Here is a 24,055-nt window from a genome sequence, read left to right on the forward strand (position 1 = left end):
CAAACTATAATAGGTCATAAACTATGTCTTAATTACCTTGGACTTCCCAAGGCCTGGCATGGGTGGCACTGAATAATTGTTTATATTCATAATTTAACAGAATTCTTGTAAAATTAACTGCCTATATCTCAGTGTTTTCCCATATATAGGATGAAATGGAAAAAATCTGAAGTATATGCATTAAATCCTAATAAGGCTAATCGTGCCAAGTGCTGTAGAAGATGATTTTTATATCATTTCTTTTGTTTATCTGCATTTTCTAATTTTCTACAATGACTAAGTATTACCTGTGAAATGAAATAGTAGTAAAGTGGAAATCATTTAAGTTTTTCCCTATCAGTTTTACTTTACACATGAAAAGATGAATTGGTGAGATTATTTTTTTGTGTGTAATAAATTTTTATCAGTTGGTTCAACCAAATGCATCAGGGGAGTTTGCTGAATAATGGAATCCTTTAGTAGACGGAGCACCTACTCTCAAATGTGACTTTGGTATAAATCTGGTTACTTAAGGATTGGGTGTGCTTAGAGGGAGGGATGCCCGTGTTTGGGGAGGAAGCATCGATTGACATGGGATGCCAGAGCCTGGGGAGGAACCCTGGGGCAACACTCAGGCTCTCCTCTGACATTTATACATTCTTGGGCTAGAGTACAAATGAAGCCCATGTACCACATGTCTAAGGTATGTACAGTTATGAACCAAACTAAGAAATGCTAAATAAAGTGTGCTCTATTCTCTTATAGTGACAAATACACTTTTGTTAATGAGTTGGAAGTCCAGATTTCAATTTAGGACTCTCCACCTCCTTAGGGAGCTGGAACGTGGCAGTATGGTGAGAGCCTGCCCTCGTCCTGCCACCCGCCTTCTCTGCGCACCCCCAGTCTGGAGACAGCCCGAGTGTCCAGACTTCATGTTTGTCCTGTGCTCATCACAAGTACCCATCCCTCAGGACTAGGATTTACTTCCATGGGATGGACCATAGATAGAGTTCTGGATACTCCAAGTGGACCTTACAAGGTGGAGGGCATGCTCTGGTGTGCTCCTGGGCCCTGAGGACTTCTTATCCCAGGAGGAGGGATACGGCCTGGAGCAGGCTGGAGCAAGGCCCAGGGAAGGGGTCTCAGCGCTCAGGGCTGAGTGCTGTGTTGCTGGTGTTAGAGAAGTGCGTTGGGAGGCTAATCCCTCATGGCTCCCAATTTAAGGGTAAGTTCCAGGCTTCCTGAATTACAGCCCCAAATATCACCCTAGATTTAGACCAGTGTTCATAATAATTTGGTGTCTCAGGTTTCAGAGTATGAGGCTCAGAGGTGGATTAAAAGGACTATGTGGGCTATGTGACCATGAACTGCTTGTGCCCCACGTGTTGTCATGACAGCCATGCTCAGCTACTGCCTCATGCTGTTTAAAGAGAACAGGCATGGAAGGCACTCGGCACAGTGGTGAGCTCTGAATGAATGGTACTCCCACCTCTATTACGAATCGGTTCCCACCTCTTGCTACCCAAGGAAGGGCAGGTAGATTGTATAGTTTTCTGTGGTTTGAGTGAAATCGGGGAAGGGGTTTATATGGCCCACGTTTGTCACTGTCATATTTGCCATGCTTATCTGTCAGCCTCAGGTAAGCTGTTCCTGTCCTGTGAGCATGTTCTTCATGTCCTTGCCCTAACTTCACGGGCAGGCTCTCCTGGCCTTCCTATGTGATGCCACAGTTTGGCCCACTTTTTCCATACAGAGTGAACAAAAATGAGAAACGAGTGGGAATTTTTATTGAGATGACAATGTGGCCTCTGATGGAGGCAGATGAGGGGTCACATGCTGGTTTCTTATCTTGAAGCTTGATTATTCTTGCCCTGCCATTGCTGGAAGGGGAAGGAGGAGAAAGGAAACGCTTTCTGCAGGAGTTAGCAGAGAGGAGGGAAGCAGCTTTCCCTCGTGAGACAGGCTCATCTTTTAAGGTAGGGTTAGGATGGGTGGGGAGATGTGGATGTTGGGGATGATGTGAGTTCTCTGTGTGCAAATGGATTTGTTTTTGTAAAGTAGAGGAGGGATCTTGAAGCCTAAGGGAGACACAGAAATGGACTTTTTGGTAGTAGTCTACTTGGAAATAGAGGGAGGAATTTTCTATAAGAAGGAGACTGCGCAAGCCCCTTGCCTTCAAGATTCTTTTGCTTGGAGTTCACCCAGCTCTATTGTCTGGGAGACACGAGGGAGATGATTATTGGATTTGCATGTTAGTTGAGGAGCCCAAGATTTATGGTTCATTCTTCTTCTGTTGCCATCTGACCGCCGAGGTCTGGAGTATTCTGTGGTCTTCTACTCTCCTGCTTGCTTCAAGTGTTATATTTGGTTTGCCAAAATGACATAAACTTGGAGGGGTAAGAAAAAGTTTAAAAAAAATAATAAGCCTGAGCCAAAAAAGAAAAAAAAGGAAAATAATGCAATGATTATTGAGAGAGAATGAGATCACACACATGGGCATTGAGAGAACCGCCACCAGGGCCACCATGGAGGGATGAGGCAGAGCTGTCTGACATCCCCCACCATGTCCGTTAGTCTCTGGGGAGGAGTGAAAAGTCACAGGATGAGTATTCCAGAGAGTTGGATACGAGTCCTGGAAATATCCTTTCTTCTCTAAGTCTCAATGTGCTTACTATTTAGACCAGAAGATCTTTCATATCCTTTAAGCTCTAATAATCTGTTATTCAAGTCTTACTTATACCAATATATGGGGAATTATTTGGGGTTTTGAAAGTAAATAATGAGTTACCATTGATTCTTGTATGTGTTCATTTACTCATGAAGGTTTTTGAGCCCCTACTGTTTGCTGGGCACAGTGCTAGTTGCTGGGGACACTGAAGTGAACAGGACGGACATAGATTCCCCTCTTGTGGCACCTGCCATCCTGCAGAGAAGCCTGTCCACTCAGTATATGCTAACAAGCCCAGCGGGCCATGGTATCAGAAAATAGGATGGAAGTGGTACCTGGGATTGGGAGAAGAAATTCAAGGGTTTAAAAACATGTATCAAGCATTATTTTTTTGTTTTGTTTTGTTTTTAAGTTTTTGCTCATATGTCACTTGCTTATGGAGGCCCACCCTGGTCACCAGATCAGTTCTGCAGCCTGCCCCTCTTTGATGCCCTGATCCTTCATTCTGCTCTTTTTGTCCTTCCCTTGTCACTGCTCCCTCCCACCTACCACCTTCCAGCATATGCTGTAATTTACTTACTCATTAGGATGATTGTAGATCATCTGCCTACCGCATGCTGGAAGATACACTCCACAAGAGCAGAGATCTTTGTCCTCTGTGCTCACCAATGTATCCCAAGTGCCTGGGACGCTAGTAGGTGCTCGGTAAATATTGTTGAATGGATTAATAAGTGACTGTATGACTGAGGAGTACAGTAGAGTATTATCATGATGTTAGGAAAAAAACTTGGTGTATTATTCAGAAAGTCATTAGTCCTGAAATTGGCATCACTCTACCAATGTTATAGAAGTCTTTTGTTTTGGGGGGGTGCTGGAGTACAGCGGCAAAATGAAAAGTATTTTTGTTGGTAAAGCCTGGCAGACCACAGGGTAACTCAGCACCTGCAGCCTTGCTCAGGGAAGGCCCTCAAATGTTTACTTGGTTAGGTTGAATTGAGCTGTCAGAAATTCTTTCTGTCTTTGCTCCTGGGTAAAATAAACAAGCAATCAGCAACAACGATCCACAACCAAACTCCTGGATTAGTCCCGATGCATATTCTCAACGGGGAGTGCTTTGCTGTGCAGTTACCTCCCGCTTAGCCACGCTGCAAGCACCTGGCTCCTGTGTTCTCCTGTGATTTGAGGCTCTGGGTTTTGTTTTCCTTGGTCAAAAATTCTCTTCATCAGCCCCAAGTACACTTTTCAGATTGCCGAAACAAAGTGTTTCTCCTTGAGCCTTGGGTTTGTGAGACACCGTTACAGTCATCACCAGTCAATAGACAACAGAAGACACTGTAAGCTACCCTCTCGGCAGGAGCTTCACTGGTCCACCCCAGGGTCCACTCAGGAGCAGTGAATCCCAACACCATTTACTGTTGATCCCTGTGTGAGACAGAGAGCCTGGCACACACCGTTACTTATAAAAATTCTCCTACGTCTGTCCACCATAAAATGCTTACACTTTAATTATGAACTTTTTTCTTCTTTTTTTGGTGAGAGTGAGGGCTGGGTAAAGGGTTAAGACGGTGGGAGTAGGGTGGGGCCAAGCGAAATTCTAAAGGACCAAATACATCAGCTTCTTCCCCAAACTCTCCTTATTTAGTAAATGAAGGCACGTGAAAGCGGAACATTTGGCGCTTTGCACCAATATTATGGTGTAAAATTATAGTTAGGAATATTGTGTAAAAACCGTAATAGTTTGCAGTTATAGCTATGGTGAGAACAGCAGGCAAGACTATAAGCTTTAATTTATGTTGTGCTTTGGACATTTTTCAGAAACTATTTACCCATTACCTCTTAGGTCAGTGGCCTAATAATGCAACAAAGCACTTTTTGAAATTGCAGATAATTTTCAGTGCTCAGATCTCTGTGTAGTATTGATGGGGAGGGTGGTTGATTAGGACCTTGGGAATTGTGCTTGATGGGAACAATCTGGAAGGAGTGAAAAATTATTAAACACACACAGCGGGAGATGGAGGATTTACCATTGTCGTGCGGTGCTATTAATTCTCATTGCTCGGTACAGCGGCTTGATTGCATACTGTGAATACTGTTTATTGGAGAATGGGTACAATTTTGCTGCAGTTGTTGTAATGTAATACTAAATGCTAATTAGGCTTCTAACAATAATTAGAACCTCTTGCCAGACTTAGAAATAGAAACACTCAATTGAATTTACAGAAACAAAGACCTTTAAGCTATGCCAGCAGCAGCGTCGACTTCGAGAAGTTTTTTACGTTTTAGTTACAGAATTGCCAACACATATATATATTTTTTTACGGTGTGCATAATGAGTTCATTTATGTTCTCGATAGGATTATTTTCAAAATGAGATAAAGCAAACCACCTCTTCCCCATCAGATGAAGAAAAACTACAAACACCGGTATAAACCAGAATGCACCTTTGTTGCTATGCAGATGCAAACTGCTGTGCTGTTCAGCAGGGCGGGAAGACAGGGCTGGGACGGGGACCTTGGCTGGTGTGGATGCTGGGGCCATTCTGAATGCTTAAGGTTTTCCTGGAACCCCATGTTTTTTCCCTTCCTGTGTGTACACACAAACACACACACACACACACACACGGCTCAAATGGCACCTGATTGCCAATGTTGACTCATTGGATCGACTTCCTAGGTTGCCTTCCTAAAGCTCCGCCACTAGTCAGGAACAAACCAAGCCCGTAGAGTCCTGAGGGCATCAGCTCTTTTTTGGTACTTTGCTTTGTTAAACCTTTCCAATCCACCAGTATGGCAAAACACTCCCAGCAAAGTCAGGAGAGTGTCAGATGCGTTTCAGCAGTGACAAATAATTAGCTGAGAATTTCCCTGGCATTCCCGGAGCCTTGTGGTTTCACCCCATCACCGCTGGGCAGGAGCGTTGGGCCATCCCAGGAATGTGGCTGTGCGTATATCAAGGAGTTCAGGAGGGCCTGGACATGTTTCTCGGCCTGGGGGCTTGTTGCAGCACTATGGTCTGGGTTGGTTTGGCAGCATTTAAGCAAAGCTTTTGTTGTTGGGGTATCAGTGCGATATTTGATTTCCTCATCCTCTTTTGTTTTTAAACTCAAGAGATACAAAAACTTAAGCGAACCTCATTGGCCCTCCCTTCACAAATACCCCACATGACACAACTGAGAATGCCTCCTGCTGCTTAGTTTTAACCCAGCCTGAGCTGACTAGCTGTTCTTCAGTGCCAATAATTAGCTGCTTGACGTGATGTGTCATGTTGCCCCTTTGTCTGGAGCCATCGTGGCAATAGAAGCACAACCCTGAGTCCCTATTCTGAAATAGTATGAAAAGAACCTACCCTCCTTGCTGCTGCTCTGCTGCCAGATTTCTGGGCGAAGTGAGTTTTCACAGGTTTCACCGGTTACTGAGAAACAGGTTTTATGATGGAAACACTGGAAGCACAGTTTTGCTCCAGCCTCCAGGGTGAGGCATGGCTACTCTAAGGAGAGAAGCAATTTCCTGATTTCTCTCTGGTTTTGGTTAGAGTGGCCATTTTTATAAGCTGTTAAGCAACGACATTCATAGAAACTTCCACTCTTGTGTCCTTATTAATATTTCATCAAATTCATCAAATATAACCCCTTCCCCCAACCAAGTGTCCTCCCCACCCCCACCCCTGATAAAATTCTTCCTCTTTTTTTTTTTTTTTAAAACTTAATTTTGAGTTTCTTTCAGTTTTATTTTTGACCTTCTCAGCCTGTCTCCTTACCAGAGCATTGCCCCTGCTGGTGGGGTCTTCGATGGTGTGCCCCGAATCAGAGCTGCTGCTTGGGGTTACCCGAGCCAGTTTCTCCTGTCTGGAGGAATCGGTTCACATTCTCTCTGCCGCTCCCTGGTCTGGAAGAGGCCTGCCCTCTCTTGCCTCACTTTGGGACTCCCCTTGTCTTGTGTAAGTTTGGTGATTTGATCGGATTCTTTCCTCCCCCTGATTCTTAACCAGCGAAGGTGCTGCTCCTGGTTTAACTGGGAAAAGAGCAACTGTTTCTAGAGATCTCCTAATTTCACATGAGATCTTAATATTCGGGGAAGAGAAAGTCATCAATAATCAATGACCAAAAAGCCTCGACTGCAGTGGCCGCTGCCTGTGTGCCCAGGAGTGCCGTGCGACGTGCTGCATGCAGGTTGGGCCCTGGCGGGGTTAAATCAAGCTCCGTGACTGCAGCCCGGCTCCTCACGTTGGCCCGTCCTGCGGCGCCCACGAAATTTCCGAGGAGGCACAGTGGGAGCATTTGAGTCTGCATTTTAGCAACTAGGCTTGACGCCGGGAGGTGCTCACGTCGTGCGGGTTTCCCTTTCTGAGGAGACGGTTTTTCTCGCGCTGGGCTGCGGGGAGTCTGCGAAAGCCGAGGCCTGGAGTGAGTCAAAGGCTTTCCTTCTATTTGCTGGTCACATTTTTCTCGTTCACAAGTCGGTGGCACCTGCAAATGAAAGACTCGCTGAGGTAGCACCTGGCTGATTAGCAACTTTTGCTTGGTCCCCCTCACACGCTGACCGTTAAATCACCTCCTGCCGGGCCTGGGCTGTGCGGCCGCCCGCCGACAGGCAGACGGAGGTCACTTCAATATGGCTGACATGTCCTGTGTTTTCCCACAGCATGTCACATGTAACCAGCGCGGCGACTTTGACAGAGTACCGCAGGGTGACCTGGTAGTCTCGGGTCAGAGTGAGAGAAATTGGTGTTGTACTAAGATGTATGTTAATACATATATTATTTATATGGGCATTAGCGAGTGCTATTGTTGCCTCAGCACAAACCCAGGCCCAGAGATTGGCCTTGGGGTTTTCGCAAGCTTACTTTATCATGTTTCTCCCCACCCCCTCCTCGCTCATGAATAATTAAAAACTTAAATTACTTGCCATGTACAAAATTCATATGCTGGGGAAAATAGCTACATGAAAATTAATTTTCTGTTCTGTGAGACTGACGGGAAATCAATTAATCTTGATGTATTATTTTATGCAGAACAGGGTGCAAGAACCTGCGGAGAGAATGGCTACAGCTGTTCTTGTTGGTCGGGCCATATATTATCGTTGGCGGCTTTGACAGCTTCTGAAGGAAATGGCTGAGGGGTATCAGGCAGGTGAATCAACTGTAAAAATTTATTGGAGGATACAAACTGTTTCCAGGGGACTGATATAAAACTCACACTTGAGAACTGAAGTATTGAATGTTTTTGTGACTGAAGCAGCTTGTTGTCAATATTTATAGCTTTTCTCTTTGTTACATGTCCTATTTGTTTGATTAACTAGTCAGATGTTAGTGTCTGTCGGTAATTTATCTGTTGTGCCTTCTGTAGCATTTTTGATACATAAAGATTTACCACTAGATAAATAAGGCAGCTCACACAATGCAATATGCTAAATAAAATGACAGAGCTGTTTACAGCATGTTACAAGTTTTATAACTCATGAGGTAGATCAGTAACTTTTGTTTACTGGTGTCACTGTTAGTTGAAACATGTCTCAACGTATTAAATACTGTGGGGGTAAATAAGGCTCTCTTAAATAAGCAGAGATTATAATCAACACATACCTCATGGTAAATCATTTAAGAGGCTCTATAAAAACGTTTATGTACAACCATACATAATGCATACATTTCTGAAATAAAATAAAATAAATGCGTGCTTTTAGAATAGGCTGTAGTTACATTCTTTTCCCATGCCGTCGACATCAATTTCCCCTGTAGATGACGGAGGTGCGATGTTCAGATGTTCAGACAAATGCTGATGCAGACAAATGGCAGCCTACAGCCAGGGGCGGTGGCCTGGCAGGTGACTTCTCCCCGGGCTGGAGAATGGCTGCTGGGAACGCACGTGTGTGCCGAGGGCATTACCCGTCATCACAGGCTGGCGGGGTTGGGTGGCTGAGGCTGGCTTCCGTGGCCTTTTAGGGAGCCCTAGTGATGTGTGGGTTTAGGGAGACCCTGGGAGAATGGATGTGGAGAATGCTTTACCCAGAATGCCTCTGTGACCACCTGCCTCTTCCTCACTCCTAGGCAGCAGGAGCACTAAGAAGCAGTAGGATCATTACCTAGGAACTTGTTGTGAGCACTCAGGCCCCCTTCTCCCTGCACAGACAGGTGGAATCTGCACCAGGTGCCTGGCTGTGTAGTCTTCAGATATCAGGCTTGTGGCATTTCAGCTAAGAATCCCAACTTCTGTTGGTCAGCAACAGAGTTGGCAAATAGTAGTGCTTGGTAAATAGCACTTGAGAAAGACGGCCTGGTTTGTGATTCAATTTCTAATAATTCATCAATGACTGTATCATTAATAGCACTTAACATGGAGGCCATTATGATACTTCAAGAGGCATCGTAAGAGTACCTTTTACTCTTGTAGAAGCCTGTCATTAATATTGGAATATATATTCATCAGGATAAGCATATATTATGGGATCTTTATTAATTCACAAGAGGAACTTCTCTTGTTTGGCTAGATCAGGAGGTGGGGATGGTTGCAGATTGCTTTGTAACAAATTACCGCCAATTTAGTGGCATAAAACAATACCTGTAGGTCAGGAAAGCTGGGCAGGCTCACTTGGGTTCTCTCCTTAGGGTCTCACAAGGCTGAAATCAAGGTATCAGCTCAGGTGCATTTTCTTTTCGAGGCTCTGGGAAGAACCTGCTTCCAGGCTCCTTCAAGTTGTTGACAGAATGTAGTTCCCTGTGGCCATAGGACTGAGGTCTGTTTTCTCATTGGCTGTTGGCTGGGTTCACACTCAGGCTCTTTCCACACGGCTCCTCCACCTTCAAGTGAGGAATGGGATCTCTCTCCTGTCACCTCCTCCCTGCCCTTCTCATCTCTCTGACTTCCCCTTCTGCTACCAGCCAGAGAAAATCTCTGCCTTAAAAAAAAGGACTCATTTGATTAGGTGAGGCTCACCCGGATACTCTTCATGTTTTAAGGCCAACTGATTAGTAACCTTTACCTGCAAAATCCCATTTGACCGACAGCGTGACATAATCATGGAAGTTGGACTAGGGGGCAAAGGTCAGGGGGTCGTCTTAGAATTTGTCTGCCACAGGGGTATTTGGTGTGATGTTTATGCTGTGGTGTTTTTGGGGACAACCACATTGTTAATCTTTACTTCCTTTTGTTGTCCCACAACCTGGCCTGGAAAAAGAGGGCCAACTCTGGGTGGGTTCTACCAACAAACACACATAGAGTACCTGCTGCACGCCCAGCCTTCCTTACAGACTGCATATTTGTGTCCGCCCAAATTCATATGTTGAAATCCTAAGCCCCAGGGCCATGGTATTAGGAACTGGGCCTTTGGGAGGTGATTAGGTCATGAATGTGGGGCCCTCATGAAAGGGATTGGTGCCCTTATCAAAGAGGCCCTAGAGATCTTTCTGGGGTTCAGAGAGGATGGCTGGCAACAACCCAAAAGAAGGCTCTCACAGGAACCCGACCATGTTGGCAACCTGACCAAAGACTTTCATCTTCCAAGAACTGTGAGAAATAAATTTCTGCTGTTTATAAGCCACCCAGTGTACCGCACTTTGTGATAGCAGCCTAAACTGACTAAGATACTTGCATCATGGGCAGGAGGTAGCAATCTCTGTAAGATACACTTTCCTTGCTCTCTCCATGACAGAGCTTTACATACACATACCGTGAAATCATCAACCCGTCGAGGCACTTGAGGGCAGGTGCTAAGTTAAGTGGGAGTTGAGTGGGAAAGCAAACCCCTGGGATTTGAAGTGGGCAAGAGAAGGCTTCAAGAGAGGAAATGGTCAGCCGGCTTTGAACAAGGCATATGCTTCAACAAGACAGGGAGGAAGGGGCAAGGGCTCCAAGGTGGCAGAGAACCCGTGGTGTGCGGAAGTAACCAGAAACCAGGCTGAGCTGTAGTAGTGGGTCCTCACCCAACACTTGAATAGCCGTGTTGCCCCCTGTGGCGGTAGGTGGGAGGTACACTATTACAAATGAGTGAGCACTGATGATAAGCCACGTGGGCACCAGTTTTGGAATCATATGAAATTCCTTATTCGTACAGAAGCCTTTTGAAGGATTCCTATCCTTCATCCCTGCCTACAACAACCCTTTGTTGAGGGTCCACCGTTCTTGGGGTACAGTAAATCTTTCTGAACAATGTGATAAGTTCTATAGCAAAGGTTCAAAGCCCACACTGCACATTGTGACCACCTGGGGAGCTTTGAAAAAAAGATACCAATGCTCCGGGAGTACCCCAGACCAACTCAGTCAGAATTGTTAGGGATGGGGTGTGGGATTTAGGATTTTATGGAAATGTTTTCCAGGTGATTTTAATACCACTCGGCCAGGGTGAGAACCACTTATATGATCAGCAAGCACAACACAGCATGGGATCTGTGCTATCCATATTCTGTCTTGGGGGTGACATTTGAAGTGGGGTCTTGAAAATTGAGAGGGAGTTTACCAAGTAGACAGTTGCGGGAGGGGGAATTTCAGGCTCAAGGGGAGAATCATGAACAGAAGCATGAGGACGGGGAAGATTATGGTCTGTGTGGAGACTAATGAGCCCCACAAGGGAGCTGAGAGGAGGCTGGTAAGAGATGAGGCTGGAAGGATGGTTTGGGGTGAACCTTGAAATAAATGCACTTGTGCTTTGTGGGGGCGAAAAAACTTTATCATCCAGGCTTTGTCCTGATCCAACCTGACCTTCCCCCCAGTTAATCCGAATTACTGAGGTTTGACTCCATGTTCAGTTTCTCTGAGATTTGCTTTGATTTCTCTTAGATGTGGAGCCGGTGTTTATTCTCCTAGCGGCTCTGTGTACACGCTCTGCCCGTGGAGTTGCCTCGGATGAGCCGTGGGTCCTCTGAGAACTGCTTCCTGTTTGGTCTGGTAACTCCTAAGCCTGCCTTTCTTTTCTGCAGTCTGCAGTTGTGGAAATATGCAGTATTTGAAGTTTGGAGGGGATCAATTTTTCATCCTTTCCTTAGTGGGATAAAGAATATTTCAACCACCACTGGAGACCAAAGAGCTCTGAGAAGTTTGAAATAGCTTGGGAAATACGCCACATGCTTCACACTTCATTTTCCCCCTCTCTTTTCATTGTTTCCCTTGATAAAAATATTGTAATGCAAGAAGGGGAGATGAGGCAGATATTTAGGGAAAGGAAAGGAAATGGGTTTGTGTTTAAACTGACTCGAAGCAAGTATGGCCACTGTAGTTTGAAATAATTTTGAGTGTTTAGTAAGGTAAAGTCAAAATGTTCTTCCTGCCGGAGAAGTGATTAAAAAAAAAAAAAAAAAAACCCCGTGAGCTCCAACACTATTGTTAATGAAAACCGTGACCAGCATGCTACCCCCCCCCAAAAAAAAGAAAAAAAGGGAACATTTTTGGGTCCAAGTTTCACAGATGTTAAGCATTTTGTGATATTACTTAGGGGGTTTCCTGAGCTACATTAAAGTTGAGCCACTAGGGTGTTGAAACAGTTGGGCCCCATAATAAAATATACATGAAAAGGAATTGTGAGCCATTGGCTGTTATATGTGACAATTAGGTTACTGCTTTAAAAAATACGTATCCTGGACACATCTACAGGAGCTTTTTAGGGAATTTTTGAGTAGAAGCAGAGTAAAGGCAGTTGGTAATTTCTCTGGTTGCCTCTGGCAGGTGGACATAATTTAACAATACCCGTCATATATGACAAATTGTTTTTGAGTTACATTAGGGCCTTAATAAGATCACATCTGTTCATATATCCTCCTTAACCTCAGAGCCTGATTTAGAGAGTTTTCATACTGGTACAATATTGTTGTTTATTTAGAGGGGTCTAGACATGTATCATAAAAGAATAGACTCTTGTGTATAAAAACACAGTCCTTTTATTCTCAGTGTTTTTGCTTTCACAGACCTTGCATCATTCTCTGTACTGGAGTGAACCACATGTTGCTTTTGAGAGCCAGGAAACATATTTCATTCCCTGTCGGAGTTAATGTTTTAAAGCTGGAAGAGGCCTTAGCGACTCATCCAGCTCCTCTCCTCTTTGGGGTAGAAATCTAAGACGGAGACAGAGGAGGGGACTTGTTTAGGGTTTCTCACCCCATTAGCAGCAGAGCCAGAATTAGGACTTAGGTCTGCCAATTTGTAGTTCAGTGATTTTTTCATTGTGCTAGAGGTTCACTCTGGGACTGAAACGTGGCCATCGAGACAGTACAGTGAGCTCACGCATTAGTGTCCCTAGTGGCAGTGGTCTTTTCCAGAGGACATTCCTGGCTATTGGGAGGACTAGGGCCTTTGTGAGGTTTTCAGATTCAGAGCCCAGGTCCTTTATATTCCTCAGGTACTTCCCTGCCCGAGCCTTTCCTCTGCCAGCGTATCTTCTGTCCCTTCCCTGCCGACAGGGCCCTCTCCTGTCTCTGACCACACGGTGCATCCTCCCTTCTGCTCACACTGGCCCCCTTCTCCTGGAACGTGTCCTTCTGTCTAGTTTGGTTCCTTTCACATCCAGCATAAGCTCCATTGTATCACGGGGTCTTCCAAGCCCACAGCGATTTCTTAGGTTGAATCATATGAAAATGCTGTTTTGTAGGTCAAAAAGGTCACATATTGGCAATTTCTTAAGATACAACAAAACCACAGTCTTTTTAAAACCCCTGTACCACTTATTGACATCTTTACTCAGCTCCTCTCTCTCTCTGAATGTATATGTGTGTGTGTACATAAATGTAAATCAGGGTGAAATTCATGTAATTGTCTTCATTTTTTAAAAAAATGTTTTATTATCTATAGTCCTGGTGCTGTATGAGTCCCATGCTGTATATTAGGTCTCTAGACTTTACTCACCCTAAATAACCGCAACTTTGTACCCTTTGACCATATATCTCCATTTCTTTTCACAATAAACTTTAAAAAAATAAACTTCCTTTTGGAATAATTTTAGATTTACAGAAAAGTTGCAAAGATAGTACATACCTTTCTCGTGTGCCCCTAGCCCAATTGCAGGTTCTTCTAATGTTATAATTTCATGTTACCCTGGTACCATTTGTCAAATTTAAGAAAACGGTGGAACATTATTGCTAAGTAAAGCTCCAGACTTTATTTGGATCCCATTACTTTTTCCATTCACGTCCTTTGTCTGTTCCAGCATCCAGTGCAGTTCCAGTGTGCCATACTGCATTTGGTTGTCACGCCTCCTTAGTCTCCCTGGGTCTGTGACAATTCAGCCTTTCCTGTTTTTCACGACCTTGACAATTTTGAGAAGTACTGGTCAGGTATTCTGTAGAATGTGCTTTTTTGGTTTAGGTTTATCTGATGGGTTTTCTTATGATTAGATTGGGGTTACGGGTTTTAGGGAAAACTACCACACAGGTGGTATCACATTCTCCCAAGGGGTACATGCTATCAGCCTGGCTTCTGACTGGTGATGTTAACTTCAATCACTTGGTGAAGGTATTTGTGAACTTTCTCCACCATAAAGTTATTATATTCAGCTTTTTTTCATATTAGCATCTCACCACCAGCTAGATAAGCAGTTCTTCTCTTGGGAGCAGGGTTATGTTTAATACTTTTTGTGTCTCTCCTCTTCCCTAATACCATGCCATGTTTGATGTAGAGTATATGTTCCACAACAGTTAGTTAAGAGGTCATTAAATAAATAATTTAAGTTCAGACTGGTGGAAGTGTTTGTCTTAAACAACTGAAACAATAAAATCCCAACCACCGAATTCTCCCTGCAACTAGTTTGGTGGTCTTGGCTCGCTGCACTTAAAGGGTAAATTGCAAAACTATTTAAAATTGTTTTAGTTCAAACCACCATGAAGAAGGGCTTATCTGCTGTCTTTGCTAAGATCAGAGCTTCTAGTTGATGACTCAGGAAAATCGGAGTGTAAATTAGATGCACACATACACTTTTGCAGCTTTTGCTGACTTGTAACAAGGGTGTCCCTATTTGCAGTGACTTACAAATATTTGTTGGAGGGTTTGATGATTCTAGAGCTGAGGTATTGCTTAATGGATTCCTAATGGCTCAAAAGAATTACCACTGTGAATGCCTTTTATTTCATCATCATAAGAATCATGTTCCAAATACTTATCTGTGCGGGTGTTTTGCAGGGTATGGGTATAGAGTGCCATTCTTTTGGGGAAGGGAGCTTATATTTTGACATGGCCCTTAGGGAGGATAGAAATAATTAGAACATATCCTAAAGGAAAAGAGGGATGGAATAAGAACTTTTATTATATCAGAGTGGAAAACTAAATGTGTTGGAAGTGAAAGAAGATGGAAAAGGGAGTAGTTGTTTTACAAATTTATTTAATAGAGACCTTAGTGGTAGGTCGTGTAGGGTTGATTCCCTTCTGCTGTGATTGAAAAGTTGATATTCCATCATGATCATCTCACCTGGGTTCTAAAAGTATATCTAGGAATTAGAATAGCCTGATTTATTATTCGATTTAAAGAGGTTTCTTTTTTAATTTAATCTTTTTTTTAATATGGGCAAAAAAACAACTTTTCAACAGTATAAATTAGTTCAGCTAGTTTTTCAGTCTCATGATAGCTACACTTGCTTCATGCTTTATTATGTAATTTAATTTTTCATATCTTTCTTTTATTAGCTGTAAAGTAGGTTTAGAAAAATAATTAGATTACAAGGTTAAGCCACAGTTAAGATAAAAATGACAGTTCAATAAAAAAATGTTCAATATAATTCCTATCTTCTAAAATAAAATACAGCTGCTAAGAGATTTAATTATGGTACAATTCAAATAAATTTTTTTCTCTACATTGAAAACAGTCAAGAAAGAAATTCTGAGAAAGGTACTTGGTTAACAAGAAAAAAATAATGATACATAAAATTATAATTTATGAAATATATGCTAGGGACCATATTGAGAGGAAGAAGAAATAACATAGTTGAGTATCTTCCCCTAAAAGATACACTAGGATTACTTAAATTACTGTGATGGTGAGACCACTAGGCTTTGTCTTTTTATGTGCTAAATTGGGAGTTTTCACCATTTGGGTGATCTTGGAATTCCATATCCTTTCATTAAAATAATCTGAAAATCACCACCAAATATTTCATGGTTATAGGGTCCTAAAATATTAGATGTAGAGGAAGCTCAGAACATAACCCTTCATTTTAACCTGAGAAGAAGGCAAAGCCCCAAAAAGTCAAGTAGCTTTCCCAGGCTCACTGCTTATATGGCTGGTCATGATCTAGTGTTTATTCCCCTATGCTGAATTGCTATTGGGATTGAATTTTTAAAATTAAATCAATTTTTAAGCAGAGGAAGACATGAATATAATTTAAAAAGTCAAATAGTATTGTTATGCTTAAGGCTTATCATAAATAAAAAAACTAGCCGTCCCATGTCCTACCTTCCTTTAGTCTAAATCCTTTCTGCACAGGCAACCATCTTCAATTTTCTGAACTGTCATTTGCTATTTATCTTCATACTTTAATATTTAAGTGAGAGGCTTTTACTGTTATTTAGTGATTTAAGAAAAAATTTAGACCTCTGTCAAACTATTTTTCCTTATATTTCTTTTATATACCTAAACTAATTATATATCCTTTTGCCTGATAATTACTTTTAGAGCCCAGTTATAGAAATTCTGTGTATTCAAAAAACATCTAGGGCCAGGCCCTTTGCTTCTCGTTGCTTTATAGCCTGGGGAGACACATGAGATGCCTACCGTGGTCTAGCTAAAGGTGACTCTAGCGTTTGCTTGGTTATGATGAGCTTTCCTTTAAGTCAGTGTTTTTCAAGCTGGGAGTTGCAACCCATTAGTGAGTTGTAAAATCAATTTAGTGGGTTATAACCAACATTATAAAAAATGGAACAGAATAGAAAATATCAGAGTTCAATAAAAAAATTCAATATAAAATTCCTATCTTCTAAAATAAAATACAACCACTAAACGATTTAATTATGGTACATAATTAGGAAAAATATTGGTTTATGCAACTTTTGTATCATATATACATTTATATTTATGTGTGTATATGTGTATATATATATATATATATATACACACACACACACAAAGATATATATACACACACATCACACACAGGTGTATATGTATACAGTTAACCATTGAACAACATGGGTTTGAACTGCACATGTCCACTTATACACAGGCTTTCTTCCACCTCTCTGATCCTGAAACAGCAAGACCAACCCCTCTTCCTCCTCAGCCTAATCAACATGAAGATGAGGATAAAGACCTTTATGACGATCCACTTCCATTTAACAAATAGTAAATATATTTTTTCTTCTTTATGATTTTCTTTTCTTTAGCTTACTTTATTTTGAGGATACAGTATATAATACATATAACATAGAATATGTGTTCATCGACTGCATTATTCACAAGGCTTCTGGTCAATACTGGGCTATTAGTAGTTTTGGGGGAGTCAAAATTTATATGTGGACTTTTGACTATATGGGGGGTCAGCACCCCAACCCCTGCATTGTTCAAGGGTCAACTGTATACATACACACATATACATATTTATAAAGAGATATGTATCTATAGGTATTTATATATCTGTATATATTTATATATGTGCATAGGTATTTGTATATTGGGGCTCAATGTACAATGTATTAGGTTGAACATATGAAATTATTGTTTCTTTGGTTAAAAAAACAGTCAGATATAGGAACTTCATGTGGTTTAACCTCTTGTGTCTTATTGTGGGTCATGGACAAATAAGTTTGAGAGAAACTTGAGTAATTTAAGTTGTCTTACATCAAAATAATAAACTTTCTCTTTTCTTGGCTGAGTTCTAATGTCTTCATCTGTAAAGTGAGAATAATGATTTATCTACCTCAAAGGAGGGATATGAGGATTAAATTACTTGGCATGACCCCTTGCCCATGGGAAGCACCAAATAAATGTGAGTTGCTATTGCTGTGGTCCTCACCAACACCACTATCCTACCTCCCCCCAGTCTTTTTCTCATTTACTCTTGGGACATTCTCTTTCAGACCTATCAGCATTGTTAAATCCATTGCTTCTCTCATCAAATGGGTCACATACATTGATCTTTGGTCACAGGGTGGTTGTACATTAGTGGAGGCCTTCAGGATTGTGTGCTCAAACCAGCATTTCCCAAAGTGTGTTATGCCTCCAGAGGCATGCCAGGCACGGCCAGCATGGACTTGCACAACAAGAGTGTTATTCTCTTCTCAGTTCTCTTTTATTTTTTTATTATTGAGACAGAGTCTCGCTCTGTCGCCCAGGCTAGAGTGCCATGGCATGAGCCTATTTACAGCAACCTCAAACTCCTGGGCTCAAGGGATCCTCCTGCCTCAGCCTCTGGAGTAGCTGGGACTACAGGTGTGTGCCACCATGCCTGGCTAATTTTTTCTATTTTTAGTAGAGATGGGGTCTCATTCTTCTCTTGTTCAGGCTGGTCTCGAACATCTGAGCTCAAGCGATCCTCCCGCCTCAGCCTCCCAGGGTGCTAGGATTACAGACCCGAGCCACCGCGCCCGGTCTCAATTCTCTTTTAATCCTTTAGTTTAAATCTTTTTCAATCATTCAGTTTAAATCTAGGGAAAGAGCACCAGTGTGATGCTGCTCTTTCTTTAATATCTTCCTAATGCTTGATAAATTCTTTTTTTTAAAAAAGCAGAGATTGAGTCTCAAGCTCAGAGTAGTCAACAAAGGGTAGTTAGCTAGAATTTAATAATAATTCTTTTCATAATACATATATATGATTCCTTTTGATTATTGGAAAATTATATTGGCTTTCATATAAAGTATCTTTTAAAAATGAATTTGTTGAAGTTAAAATATTCGGTAAATAGTGCACGTGGTACATCTTGGTATGGTGTCACTAATGACACAGTTTGGGCCGTGCTGGTTTAATCCTAAATGAGGCCTGGAGATGTTAAGCAACTGAGCCAGGGACAGTTGGAAACAGAGCAAGGCTTAGAGACCATGTCTTGGGTGTGTTCTCTTATCTCTCTGTAACCGTTTTGCTAGGGCTGACCCTCCAGGACCCTGTTAGAGGGAGCCTGAGTTAGAGCAATGCGCTGCTTTTCTTCCAGTGGGCTTTTTGTTTAGGGGATTATCGTTGCTGGGATTGTCCCAGATCCGTTCACTCCTACAATTCTGAGGACAGTTCCAGTCTGCATTGTGTCATGGGTAGCCACTCTGAGCTACTATTGATCTGCATCCACCTCACCCCTGTGACTCTCCTGGTTGTGTAATATTCATCTTTCTCAAGTTTTAAGTTGTTGTTTGCTTGTTAGGAGTAGTCTGAGACTGTGTCTGATTCAGATAGAAGTAGAGCACTGTGCTGTGTGTTAACTGTGCCTGACTTTATTTCTGTGCCTCTGCTCCTCCATGTGTGAGATGGGTGTTGTTGCAAGTTAGAGCATCTCAAGGGGCCTGCTCATCTTTGTAACTCTGCAAAGCTGTCATCTCATTTATCCATTCATTCTGCAGATATTTGTTGAACACCTATATGCCATGCACTTGTAGGACTAGTTGAAAGTACTGAGAATACAGCAGTGGGTAAGGCCAATGGGGACCCTACCCTTGAAGAGCTTCTATTCTAATCAGGCGATACATGGTAAATAAACATCAGAGATACATGGTAAATAAATCAACAGATTAAAAACTGAGACAGTTTCCTGTGGTTCTAATAAAGCTGGGTGATGGAATAGTGACTTGGAAGAAGAGACTGATTTTGATAAGGAAAGGCCTCTTCCGAAAGGCAGCTCCTGAGCCGAGAGCTGAATGGTTGGGGAGACGGCTGCGAGGAGCTCAGGGGAGGTGTGCATGGGCAGAAGGAACAGCGAGTGAAAGACCCAGGTGAGTGCAAGGAAGAGAAAGGGGGCTGATGGGCTGGCCAGGAAAGTCAGGACCAGATGCTGATAGAGGAGACGGTTGAGCCTACTAAGAAGTTTGGATTTTACTCCAAGGTTAATAGGAAACCAATGAAGCCAATGATGAGTTTTAAGTAACAGGATGATAGAATCTGATTTGTGTTTTCCAAAACCACACCTGCTGCAGGTTGGAAATTGGGCAAGCAAGAATAGAAGCCAGGGTTGTGAGGTCCTGTTAGCAAGTCACTGGGGTAGTCTCTGGAATTAGATGTGGCCCTGTGAACTACGGAGCAGGCAGTAATGACATAAGGAAGTGGAGAGACGCAGGCTGTATGTCTAAAATAGCTCGGTGTTTGCTGGTGGATTGGCCACAGGGATGAAGGGAAGCGAGGAACCAAAGATGCATCCTAGAATGGTGAGTTATGGCTATGGGAAGGCAAAGCTCCTTTTGCCCTTGATGACATCCCTGTACTGTCATTTTGCCTGGATTTCATCCCTCTGTTTATACACACTACTGCCTCTAGCCCCTGCTAGGGAAGAAAAATCCTCCCACGCCTCTGGTTAGCCTGAAGACTCTCAAGTTCTTCCTTTATCTAACCTGCATTCCTCGTGCTGTGCTTTAGGCCTAGGTTATACCCTCTGAGGAGGTGGTTATACAGGGGTCCTTGTGGGAAGGGCAGATGGTGCTATTAATTCATGCTTCTGTTATGGGAATTGATGGCCTGTAGCCAGGATGCCATGTTGATATTTATGACTGGTTTCTATGAAGAGTTCATGTTCTCAAAAAACGTATTGTATTCTGTTTTCCAAGAAAAAGTTGAAGACGGGCTGAGCAGTGGATATTTTTTTCCCTTTTCATTTTCCCAGCATATAATACAAGTTGCATTACAATAAATTCAGTCAGTTCAAATGTTTTTCATCTGAAAAATTGAATACATTCTTTTTTTCGCCTAACTGCAAGGGGTGAACTTTTATGTTTTTATGGGCTTTGTTGTTTTTACTTGTCACAGTTGCTGGTATTAGTTCACTAGTAAGTAATGACTTTTCTGTATTGAGAAAGACAGATGACTTATTAGATGTCAGAGGCCATTTTCAACTCAGCATTTTTAATAGCTGTTCTTTCTTTGATTTGTTTTTTCTCCTTTCTCTCTTTTTTCCTGTTTCCTTCAGCCATGCATTTTTCCCTCTTTCTCTTTCTCTCTCCTCTTTCTCTTTCTCTCCCTGTCTCTCTTGGTCACCACCTGTTCTATTAATATGTATTTTCTGCATGTTCTTGCTACACCCTCCATCCATCCAGAGTTCCTGGGAGCCATAGATTGTTGCTGGATAACTTTTCCTGCAGTTGTGCCCTATGGATTTCCTGTGGAAAAGATTTGTATCTATCTATGGGCATTTTTTTTTAATCTTTCAAGGATTAAAAAAAATAGTGAATGTGTCCAAGGTAAGTATCCGTTCTTGACCTCATGGACTTTTTTTGACCTCTGGCCACTGGCCAGTTTGGGGTTCTCAAGATGCCATAAAAATAACCGCTTCTCGACTGGACATGGTGGATCAGCAATTTGGGAGGCCGAAGTGGGAGGATTGTTTGAGGCCAGGAGTTCAAGACCAGCCTGGGAAACATAGCAAGACCCCATCTCTACAAAAAATAAAAAAAATTAGCTGGGCATGGTAGTACATGCTTGTGGTCTCAGCTACTTGAGAGGCTGAGGTGGGAGGATTGCTTGAGCCCAGGATTTCAAGGCTGCAGTGAGCTATGATCATGCCATTGCCCTCCAGCCTAGGTGACAGAGAGAGACCCAGTCCCTTAACAAAAAAACAAACCACTTCTCCCTCCCTTTTTCTGCTATTAACACAGATGCAATCTTTCACTTTACCGGACTCCTTGAATATCATTTTATTGTACTCAGGGCCTCAGGAAAGAGAAGTCTATTAATGCACATCATTGAAACAGCATTAATGTAGGTATGATCAGCTTATGTAGTACAAATGGGCTTCAGTTGGGGCCCTATCTTATTACTATGTCATTGTGCCTGGCACCTGGCAGGTGCTCCATAAATGTTTGTTAGATGAATGAAAGTCTACCAAGATGAAAATTAGGAGCTCTAGTAGGTGGGGTTGGGGGAGTTTTTGAATAGTGAACAAAGCAGACATTACTCTAATGGCAACATGTATTCTAATGAGGAAAGAGACAAAGATAGAAATAAGAAAAGTATCGGGTGGCGATGAGTGATGTCGCAAGAGTCAAGGCAGGGTGACGCGCTGCGGTGTGACCTGAGAGTCAGGACCGGGGAATGTTGAAGCTGAGATCTGAGTGATGAGGAGTTATTCCAGGGAGGAGCAAGGAGTGGAGAGAGTCCGGGTGAGAAAACAGACCAGGCAAAGGTTCTAGGCAGGTGCAATCTCAGAGCGAACATGGTGCAACCACGGCAGCATCAAAAGCCAGCCAGGGTGTGCTGCGGGGAGCAGGCTGCCAGGTGTGTGGTGGGGTCAGAGACGTGCACAGGGCCAGACCAGCTGGGACCTTATGCTACAAATAAAATCCATTCTCCTTCACTTGATTTGCAGTGGGAAGCCTTTGGAGGGTTTTAAGTGGGGGCATGGCGTACATTTTTAATATATCTCTCTGGCTGGTGTGTGGAGAATGGATTGTAGAGGGCAAGAGCAGAAACTGCAGTGGTATGTGCTGAATGTTTGCTGCTTGATGGAATGCTTCTCTTTAAAGTTTACCAGAGATTTTTGGATGGAGAGAGTGTAGCTTGCCTTCTTTCACTGATTCTTGTGCCGGCGCAGGGATTTCTGGTTTCTTACCGTATCCATTCTCTCCCTGTTTTCATTGACAAAGTCATAGGTTTTTAGCTGTACATATTGCCACCCATGCTCCCTTGCAACTAGGAAGGAGCAAGGTGTGGCCATGTGGCCAAGTGAATGTATTATATATAGGATTTCCAGAAAGTCTTCTTAAAAGGGAGGGGGTGTTTCTTTCTTTTTTGCTTCCTCCCATTCTGCTGCCTGGAGCTGGATGTGATGGCTGGAGTACCAGCGTTCATATTGAATCCTGAGGACCAGGACTACATTCTAGGGATGGCAGAGCTTAGAGTTGGAAGGAAGCTGAGTCTCTGATGACTTCTTGGGGTCCCCATACCAGCCATGGACTGTCTGCCTTTGGGCTTCTTTTATGTACCAGAGAAATAATTGTCTATCTTGTCCATTGATATTTTAGTATTTTGTTTTGTTTTTGCTCTTTGCAGTTGAACATAATACTAATTGATACACGTGCTCACTGTCTGAAAGACTTAAATAACAAGAACAACAACAATAATAGGATAGAATTACTGTGTGCTTTCCATGTGCCCATCTCTGTCCTAAGCCCTTTGCAGACATGTTTTCTCTTAATCCTCATAACAGTCCTACAGGGTAAATATTGTATCTGGGACTCCAAGGCACAGAAATGTCTGGTAACTTGCCCAAGGTCACGTAGCTAGTACATTGGAGGGTCTGGATTCTAACTCTGGTTCAGTGGATTCTAAAAGTTATTTTCTTTATCACTTTTTTAGGCTGGGCCACATCCTTGACAATGACTCCGGAATCACTTTCTCAGTCATTTTAGGGAGTGAGGCCAGAGGGATGATTTGGGAGGCAGATCTGTGTCATGTATCAGTCAGGGTTGGCTACCTGCTGTACCCAGATTTCTGGGACTAAACGCAATAGAAGTTGATTTCTCACATAAAATCCATCTACTTTATCTTCCTGCTGTCCTTCCAACCCCTCTTCCCCATTCCCAGGGGCCTCTGGTTCTCCACTGGATGCTTTTCACGCAGTCGGCACGCGGGGGAAGGGAGAGCAGGGGAGAATTGCAGGGGGAGATGTGATGGGCCAGGCTTGCAGACAGTGCACCACGTCCTGCACGCCATTGGCCAGAGTGCGGTCACGCGGTCGCACCTGGCTGCAGGGAGGGTGGGAGACGAGTCTAGCCGCACGCACTCAGGACTAGAGGAAGCAGATTTCGGAGAGCACACAGTGATCTCTGCCCCACGCGGTCGTTAGGAGTGGGGCTCTGGCCTCAGCCCCCCTGCATTTTCATCCCTACCTTGCTTGTTCATTAGCTGCGTGACCTTGGGCAAGTCACTTAATCACTTTTACCTCTGTTTTTCTCTTAATGTGTACAGTAGGGATAATAGAACTGTTTTGAGGATTAACTGAGTTAAGGTGGTGAGTACAGTATTTAGAACAGTGCTTAAGACAAAACAAGCGCTCAATAATCATCAGCTATTTTTGTTTAAAGCAGAGTACTTTACTCACACTGAAGTTTGCAGGTCTGTTTTTGCAGAGCATTTGCTTGTTGAGCCCTGGTGAGGTGTGTGAACAGAAGAGGTACCTTCTGAACCACACGTCCTAGTTTAAGGGAAATGGCGTGAGGGAGGACTCCGGGAGTGCTGCTCTTGGGGCTCTCTGCCTTCACGTGGGAGCACTCCCATCCTCTCTCGAAGGGCCAGGGGGCTTCCTCCTGCTGCCTGATCTGTTTTGAAAAGTCGGAAACTAAGGTCTCACGTCCAGTGTCCTGCCTGCTGTGAGAAACA

General features: G+C 43.0%; 1 protein-coding gene and 1 long non-coding RNA gene across 2 annotated transcripts in view; both read left to right on the forward strand.

Moving 5' to 3' along the window:
• LOC138376017 (uncharacterized) overlaps positions 1-11,922 on the forward strand; it is a 30,659-nt gene extending 18,737 nt beyond the window's left edge. Inside the window, exons 2-3 of the long non-coding RNA XR_011231640.1 lie at positions 10,696-10,982; positions 11,418-11,922. This is a non-coding gene — a long non-coding RNA (uncharacterized lncRNA). The remainder of the gene's footprint in view (positions 1-10,695; positions 10,983-11,417) is intronic.
• LRMDA (leucine rich melanocyte differentiation associated) overlaps positions 1-24,055 on the forward strand; it is a 993,823-nt gene that overhangs the window by 260,361 nt on the left and 709,407 nt on the right. The window lies entirely within an intron of this gene.

The sequence above is a fragment of the Eulemur rufifrons genome, chromosome 28, assembly GCF_041146395.1.
Source record: "Eulemur rufifrons isolate Redbay chromosome 28, OSU_ERuf_1, whole genome shotgun sequence".
NCBI classification, from domain to species: domain Eukaryota; kingdom Metazoa; phylum Chordata; class Mammalia; order Primates; family Lemuridae; genus Eulemur; species Eulemur rufifrons.